Here is a 9819-nt window from a genome sequence, read left to right on the forward strand (position 1 = left end):
CTTTTGAACTGAACATAAAGATCAAATAGGGTAGTAGTAATCAATCCACCACCATGGAAGGGACAAGTACATCACCAAAACAGGGTGTTCTGGAGTGTACTCTATTGCCTCCCAATGTACATTTGAAGGGAATAAAACCGAAACAAGAACTCTATGGACTGACATCTTCCCTTCCGATGCTGGAGATGCAAATGGCTATGATTTTCATCACAACCCAAGTCCTCCATTTACTTTTGAAGAGGTTTCATATCTCCAAGTTCAGCAGCCATCTTTTTGTATGTTTCTTCGTTCTTTGTTTCTTTTATCCGGTGTTTCTCTTATATTTGGTTCATACAATTTACATCTGTCAAGGAAAAAATTATGGAAAACCCTTTGCTTAGTCGTAACTCGTAAGTGGTTCCCCTCGCAATATAGTTTGAACCACGAATATGCAACTACAATACTATGAATATGAAAGGGTATGAACGAAGATTTCCTTGAAATTAGCATGTTAAATCCAGACATTGCTCTTTTTGGACAATAACCACAAAAGACATGCATTAGCTGATAATTCTATTACCTACTGGCCGGCCCTTTAGTCTTATCGCAGGTAATTAAAATCGTGTACATTTCTTATGGCTTTGTGATGTTGTGATTGATAAAGTAATATGAGGTTCACATCCAAAATCAATTGGCAATGGATGAAGTGACTCAAACCCTTATAAACTCATAGGCAAGGTCCTGTTTTTCTCATGTGGGATGTATATATTCTCAACACGCCCCCGCACGTGTGGCGAATTTTCAAGCCATACACGTGGACAACTTTGGGAGTTTGGGTGACGTGGAACCCGTGTGGCCGTTAGGCATGCACACGTGGGTAACACACTCTGATACCATGATAAAGTAATCTGAGGTTCACATTCAAAACCAATTGGCAATGGATGGAGTGGCCCAAACCATTATAAACCCATAGGCAAGGTCCCATTTTTCCCATGTGGGATGTATATATTCTCAACAGTGATCAAATCCAAAACGATGCTGATATTGTTTTTTATTTAAAATCTATTTCAAGCACACCAGCTCGCTAGCTGCCAGTGCTAAAAACTGGTGTATAGATTTAGTGTTGTGCACTCTTAGAGATCACTACTTGTATTTTACTGAATGTTTGAAATGATTTCTTGTGAACTAGACAGGCATACTCTTCGGCGTGCTTTACCACTATTGGGGATTTGGTGAAAAAGCATTTAATGTGAAAAGTCAAGGAGTTATTAGTCTTTTGGGTGAGCTTGGGTACGCCCTCTTCCTGTTTGTACTCGGAACGACAATGGATTTGGGAATGATAAGAAGATCAGGATGTAAAACCATGCTCACCGGGGTTTTATGCATGTTGATCCCTTTGGCAAGTGGTGCGGTTGTAAATAACAACTTGCTAAAGAATCTGAATCTGATGAATTACTTCATCTTGGATCAGATCGATCATATATTCTTATAATGGACTTTCTATTTCTTGAAATAGGACAAGGGAGCAGCTCGGGTATGGAGTTCAGTGTGGTCGGGATTTAAAATGGGGTGTTTTTGGCATTCTTTTCTCTGTTCAGTCATCTGAGTACAACCCAATCCACCTACAAGGAAGACTAGACAACTTCATAAATGGTCTGGAAGATTTGTTGGTAAGCATTCAAGCAAGTTTCCTTCATTATAATTAGTTCCACCTTTACCCGAAAAAAGAAAAAACAAAAAAAGAAAAAAATTCTGCTTGCATGTTTGTGGTTGTACAAGATTTGTTGTGTGATGTCTACTTTCAACTTAAAAGATATATGGTTTTCTTAATCATGTCTTCCTGTATTCTTGAAATTGTGTACCGTGAGTATTGTTTCTGCATTGGAGTTTCTGTTATCGAATTCGATGCCGTTTGCAGGAAGGACTGGATGATGATTCCTTTGAGAATTATAAAGCTGGACTAATGGAAAATCTTTTGAAGAAAGATACACCCCTTACGTGTGAAACCAATCGATTGTGGAATGAGATTTATATTAAAAGGTACTCCAATATTGTCTACATAGCTTTCTAATGCTGATCACTCCCAACTCTAATAATTGTTAATATACGTTAATATACTGCAGGTATATGTTTGACTACTCAAAAAAGGCAGCAGAAGAACTCAGAAGCATTCAGAAGGAGGATGTTATCAACTTTTACAAGAGAGACAACAATCACCTTGAGCTTGTGACCGCTACGCATAGCATAACTGCGTTTCCGGTTGTTGTTCTCCTTCTCGAGGACCTGAAGCTCCTCAATTCTGAAATTGGCCGGTTAAGCCAGTCTGCAACATTAGTCTGTGACGTCTTTACTGTGTGTCTCCAATATTTTATAGGCAGATCAGTTTTGATGAGCAGTGACCACAACAGTAAAAGTATTCACCTCGCAGCAGCCGTTGTTTATGTTATTTCTGTTGCTGTGATATTTAGACCAATAATGTTATGGGTGGAAACAGACCTGTCAAGAAAAGCTATCTCAGTACCCTAATTAATCATGGTGGTGCTTGTGTCTGGGATATATACTTTCACATTATTACGGCCAAGCTTTTCATTTTGGGCCTTTCATATTTGGTCTGGCTGTCCCAGCTGGACGGCCTCTGGGATCAGCTGTTCAAGAGAAGTTCAATCTCTTCATTTCAGAAGTGTTTCTGCCCATTTATGTGACGACAAATGCAATGAGGGCTGACTTTTGGTTAATCGACTACAAAGACGAAGCCACAAAAACCACTGCTATCCTCATGGTCTTCGTTTTTGGGGTCAAACTCTTAGCCACTATGGCTAGTCCATTGTATTTCCGGATGCCCTTCAAGGATGCATTTGTTCTTGCTCTCATTTTAAGCTGCAAAGGAATTGTTCACCTTTCAGCCTATTCAAGGATGCATTTGTACAGGTCAACAGGTTATCCACTTATACTTTGACATCTGTACTTAAAAAATAAATAAATTACCATAATAAGTACTCATTAATTGTTTTATACGTAATCGTTCAAAAACTTGTAAGGAAGATCCTAAATATAGTAATTACTTTGATTACAACTATAATTATCACTAAATACGTCAAATGTGGTGGTTTGTTGTACAGTATCCCATTGATAATATAATTTACAAAAAAAAGGACTGTAGTTACAAAAAGAACAACTGGATTATAAGAATAAGGACTTGAAAAGTTTTAGGTCTCATATGATTATTTACCATATAGACAAAACATTTGTTGTAGCATTGGTAAAGTAATCGTTTTTTTTTTAAATAGAATCATATTTCAAGTAATTATCATAAAAACGACCATGATTACCACTTTATACCTCAATTGTTGTAATTTACAGTAAAATGTATTGTCAGACGAGTAATTATCTCATGGATGATGAGATTTACACAAAAAAAGTATGAGTTACAAAATAGAAAACTTTAATACACAATTAAGGACTCGCACCTCATTTACTTTTTATACATAAAGTTTTACCACTTTGACAGCAATTCATTGTCACATTTGTAAAATGGTTCTCAGACTTGTAATATAAAAAATTACCACAAACAAGAACTTGATTACTACTTCTACAACAATTCATTGTTTCATCGGTCAAATAGTTCTCAAACTTGTAATATTGAATAATTACCACAAATACAACCTTGCTTACTACTTTGGACCTCAATTGCCATAAAATCTAGAAAAAACATTGTTAAATAAGTAAATAACTCCTAAAGGACAGTAGTTACAAAATAAACAACTTTATTACACCATAAAGGACTCATTGCAAATTTACTTAAATATATGAAGTTTTACCATTATAGCAACACATTAGTTGTTTTATTAGTAAAGTGGTTCTGAAAACTTGTAATAGTGAAACATTAACACTTACTACAACTAGATTATCACTTTTTACCATAATTCGTTGTTTTATTGGTAAAACTGGTTCTCAAACTTGTTATAGTGAAATATTAACACTAATTACAACTTTTTACAATGATTCATTCTGTCATCAATTTTAAGACTTAGGCTTGGAATATCGAAGCATTATCAAAATTACAACCTGAATTACTACCTTTGACCTCTATTATCGTAAAATAAAAGGAGAATATGTTTAATTAATTATATTTTTTTTTTCCGAAATGGGTCAACTGAGAATTGAGCAAATGGTAGCAGCAATGGTGTGAGTCATGTAGAGGAGTCAAAGGGGGCGAGGATTTTGTTACCGTGGGAGCTTTTGCAGCCGGAGCAGTGGAAGGTATACGCTTGAGAAGGTACAACCTAAGGTGCCAAACCTGGCATTTTATTTTCGTGCAACCGTATATGATATCATCGATGAAACTCTAGTTTTTGTAGCGCGCTGAATGATTATAGTGAATCATTGGGGCATGAAGACTCTAGGCCTGAAAAACTAAGAAGCAGAATTGAAGAGGGAATTGCTATCTGCATTCAAATGCTGCTTGGTTTATGTTATAACTATTGTAATTTGAATTCTCCACCTTTGATGTTAGTTAACTTAATCCTTGTGTGTTTATTTGTAATTAAGCAGAAACTGTGAGTATAATTTTATGGTTAGAGTCTAACTTCGTGTGTTGCTCTATTTTTCTGATGCTTAGTAAGCACAATATTAGAAGTGGTAATAAGAACATGGAACCTCAACGTACAATTCCTTTGTTTCTTCCTTGTAAATAAGAACACCAGCTACGATCGATCTGATCAGCATATTGTAATTGTACTAACTATGAGTGGCCCTATGTACGGCCAAAAATCTCACTGCTGCTTTGTTAGCTATGTACTAATAAGAATTTGAGGCTATTGAAGTAGTTAAGGTTTATGTATCATGTCTAGCTGAGTAACAAAACACTAACAAAACTATGAGCTTAACTGAATATGTTATCAAGGGTCTACTTTACTGCTACTTGTATATAAGAAGCTGAAAATATATATGCAAGCTCGTTCTGTTTATCAGAAACACCATGGATATCATACCATTATTGCAGTCGCTGCTGCATCGATGCAGTAGCGACTGCAATAATGGTATCTCATGCCAATGATTGTCTCTATTCCTCTGTTAAATTCTGCTTTGTGTAAATTGAAGCATGAGCATCCATTTTCGGAAACCAGTCATTCTTGTGATGTTTATATGAAAAAATGGATTCTTCATTCCCCTTATTGTAGAGTCCAAAGATGATGAGATTTGATTATTATTGTACATCGTTCACAAGATCTATTTCGAAGGCAGCAACTTCACAAGTTCAAATCCATGTTGTCCAACCTTCAGTCATGTTCGGAGATACAAATACCTCCTCAGAAAGTGAGAATACACAAGATGTCCACTGTGAACGCCAATTCACCAATCCAATGCAGAGTGTTTTCAGCATTTTCTTGATCTTGAAGTTCATCAAATTGCTGGTTGACACAATTAAAAAATTACGAACGCTCTTCCTCCTTCTTCTCCTTTTCTCCTCTTCACTTTGTTCCCTGTGGCGCCTCTTCACTCTGTTCCCTGTGGCGCCTCTTCACTCTGTTCCCTGTGGCGCCTCTTCACTCCTAGTCAATATCGCACATCATCATCTAATTCAAATCACACAAAACATCAATCCCTGAACCACATCATCCAATTAATATGAAACAGAAAGGAGAGGACAATCAATTCTCTTTCTATACCTCGTTGTGGTTTTTACTTGAATAGTGACACCTACACAGGCTAACGGGTTTTGTTTTCTCGTTTTGTACAAGAACAAAACTTGGACTGAGTTTCTTCCTCTTTTCTTCGTCTTCTCTTCTCTTTTTCAATTTAGGGTTTTCTAAATTTGATAGTAGATATGTAATTGAGAATTTTGAAAAAAAAAAAAATTTATACAGGCTAACAGCTAAGCAGGTTACCATTATTAAATATTCTAGACCGTTAGATATATTAATATTTTAATTATATCCAATGGTCTAAAATATTTTAAAAAGTTGATGTATATCATACGTCAACGTATACTAGAATTTTCCATGAGTCTTATCTTAATATGACATCCAAACTCTAATTTCTATCCGTATATAAAATCACGATTAGATAAGTTAGTATACCGGACTTCAAAATCAAGCAAATTAAATTAGTATTTACGGATCATTTTTGTAAATCAATTTGATTGATTTTAAAGTTCGATACCAATTTCTCCGGTTAATTGTGATTTGTTCAGCTACTTGATAAATTAGAATTTGTGTAAAACTAAACTTGAACCATTTTTCCATGGTCGGTTAGTTTAGATACTCAATTGGGACAAATTAGAGTTTGCATGAGTACAACTTTAATCATGAAAACTCTAATTTGACGTACGTTCAGTCCCTTTTGAATCATACCTATTGACAATTGGTCACTAATTTTTGTTCGGATACAGATAGTAAATGATTCGGTGTATGCTGTGATGTTTTCTAGCGTTGTAGTGACTTCAACTCTCGTGCCTATTATAGTGAAGCACCTCTACGATCCTTCAAGAAAATACGCAGGCTACGAGAGAAGGGACATTATGCATTTGAAACCCAATGCAGAGCTCAAAATTCTTACCTGCATCCATAGGTCATCTAACATGCCTGCAGTGATCAATCTACTTGATGCAGCATGCCCGTCTAAAGAAAACCCCATTACTGTTTATGTTCTCCATCTCATCGAATTAATCGGCCGAGTGACTCCCATTTTTATCTCCCACCAAGTGCAGGATAAAACAGTTTCCCATGTTAGTACATATTCAGCAAATGTCATTCTTTATTTCAATCAGTTTGCGAACGAAAATAGTGCTGCTGTTTATTTAAGCGTATTCACAGCAATCTCTCCACCAAAATTCATGCATGAAGACATATGCACGCTTGCAATGGACAAGCTCACATCACTAATAATCCTCCCATTTCATCGAGAATGGTCGATTAATGGGTCCAGTATTGAGTCGGAAGACAATACTATACGGACACTAAACTTCAGCGTACTCGAAAGAGCTCCTTGTTCCGTTGGAATCCTTGTGGATCGGGGACATTTAGGTCGGTCCTGAAGGAATGGATGGATTTCAAAACTTTTTAATTAGTGCGGAATTAGTTTAACCATTAAACTACTAACTAAACATAAAATCCATTCCTTTAACCCATGATCTTGGCTTATTGTGATATGTATATAAACATAGCATGCATAGTAAGGAAGAACAAAGAGGGAGTTTATGTTCTACTCACCCTTGGAGCGTGATTTTAATCCGATCCAAGTGAACCACCAAAGTTCCTCTCCTTGATCTCTCCTTGTGTGTGTTTCCTCCACCTTGAAGCACCTTGGATTAAGAACTCCTTGTACTCCTTCTTGTGCTTGTAATCTTCTCTTTGATGTAACAAGTAAAGCCACAAAAGGATATGGCCTCTAAGGATCTTCACCAAGTGAATCAAGAGATGAAGAAAGATGAAAGAAAAGAAGAAATTATGCAAGTGTTCTTCTTTCCTTTAATTTCTGAAAAATGGACCAAGAGAGAACTCTCTTTCTCTCTCTAATCTGAAAATAATAGTGTGGACACTACCATTATTATGTCTATGCTTTCACTTTTATATAATAGGAAATAACTCCAATTACTAAAAGAAAATATTGACTTTCATAAAGCCAATATTTTGGCTGGTCCATACATGTTATTGGGCACTAAAAATGTGTCTTGGGCTTTCATTTAAATCTCATTTAGTGAAGCCCAAGTCCACACCAAAATCCGACAATCGTTTAGGCCCAATAGGTTCGGGATTTACCCGAAAATTCTAATTATGTCCAAATAATAAATCTAATTAATTATTTGCTCATAACCAACTCTTGTTTAATCTTCTTCATATACAATCTCAAGGATCCACTTATATGGTGTGCGATCTCTTAGGTTCTAATTAACAAGGCAGTGAAGTTTATAGAAACCATTCTATTTTGTTTACGAATCAAAAACTCCATTTTTGATTCTCCCTTGTTATTAGGATAATAAATGTTTATTAATCCTCGGGGACTTCACAAGTCATGAGTGACGTCTTGCAACATATCATGACTACCCTAGTTAATGTAGAATGACAAAGAACCTATTCAATTGGAATTACAATACAATACGGTCCTTCTCTAACACGATGTTCTAAATCACATCATCGGGGTATGGAATTGATATGTCAATCCCCTAATGTGATTTTCATTCTTATGTGATTCTTAGAATGTGATTAAAAAAACTCCTTTTTAAATCTCATTCATTGCTTTGGCCAAAGACTCATTGAATCACATCTTTGAACATACACCTTATTTACTTAAGGATAGAGATTCCTTGTTGTACACTCACATGTCTCCATGACCGAATTGATTATACCAATGAATGCATCTGTTATATCCATTAAGGGACACAATATTATTGCATCATCAAGAGATAATCCATTCACTCATAAGACAACTATGGTGTCTCAGGTCAAAGGACTAATTTGTATTATTGCAATTTAGAGTTCAAGTTTGACATGTAAGTAAGACTCCATACAAGAACTCTAATGATCGCGTTCAGTGTACTCTTTAAGTTAAGAGCACCCACATACTTGTATTAGTGTCTCTACACAAATGACAAGAGACATATCATCCTCCATATTGAGCATACATAGTATGTGCTAGTCTTTCCGGATTATCAATGTCCAAGTGATAATCCTATGACTAGGAACCTTTTAGGATAAGAGTGTGAAAGAGTAAAGGTCTTACACATCTAACTCTTTAGATTACTTTCTCTTTAACTCATATTCCTTGGACCTTGTTCAATCAAATATTAAATATAAGCAATGAACAATAAACTTGCCCTTTTGATTAATAATAATTACAATAATAATTACATCAAAATGATTGTTTTAGGACACAATTCCTTCAGGTCCACCTCTGTTGTATCCACACTTTCAACCTTTTCGATTGCTGTAGTCTTCTTGGGAGGGAAAGATGACAGGGAGGCATTGACCTTTGCCAAAAGAATGGCCAGGGACTCGACGATTAGGTTAACAGTAATCCATTTAGTGGCCATGGGTAATGAATATGCTGGTGGGGAATGGGAAAAAAATACTTGATGCAGAGGCATTGAAGGAGTTCAAATATAACCATGTGGCCGGAGGCCTTGTAATATATTTAGAAGAGATGGTGAAGGATGGACCGCTAACGGCCTTTAATTTGTACTAAGGTCTATGGTGGATGAGTATGATATAATCATACTTGGGAGAAGGCATAACGTAGAGTCACCTCAGACAGTAGGGCTTTCGCGATGGAGTGAATTTCAGGAGTTGGGGACAATATGAGACTTGCTTGCATCACCTGATCTCGATTGTAAGGCATCCATTCTGGTGGTACAACAATGGTGGATCAATTAGTTAAAGCTCTTTGTGTGCTGAGATTATAAACGCTTTCTCTCTCTCTCTCTCTCTCTCTCTCTCTCTCTCTTCTTCTTCTTCTTCTTCTTCTTCTTCTTCTTCTTGTATTTTTTTTTTCTGGAGAAAAATGTAGTATTACATGATTTTCATCTTCGATACCATTGAGTTAGTTTTTTTTTTTTTGAAAGGACCATTGAGTTAGTTTATATGTAGTTGGAAAAAAAATTTACTCTTATCATTCATTTCCCTCGATCTACTTGCCTTGGCAAATGGCAATTAATTACATGGACTGAAGTAATTGTTTTCGCTTAATTCATTTCTCAAATGTGTTTCCATTCTTTCCATATCTTCCGAAAGGAAATATAATCAGATATTTTGTGGGTTTGTCTTAGTGGGACTGCTTCTCCTTCATCAAATTCATGTGGTCAAGAATGTTGGAGTCTTCTAAACTATTGGAATTCTCCAAATT

At 36.0% G+C, this 9819-nt stretch overlaps 1 pseudogene; it reads left to right on the forward strand.

The window, feature by feature from the left end:
• The first annotated feature begins 381 nt into the window (after positions 1–381).
• Positions 382–9350, forward strand: LOC133730300 (cation/H(+) antiporter 4-like; annotated as a pseudogene).
• Positions 9351–9819: the final 469 nt, after the last annotated feature.

The sequence above is a fragment of the Rosa rugosa genome, chromosome 2, assembly GCF_958449725.1.
Source record: "Rosa rugosa chromosome 2, drRosRugo1.1, whole genome shotgun sequence".
Taxonomy (NCBI): domain Eukaryota; kingdom Viridiplantae; phylum Streptophyta; class Magnoliopsida; order Rosales; family Rosaceae; genus Rosa; species Rosa rugosa.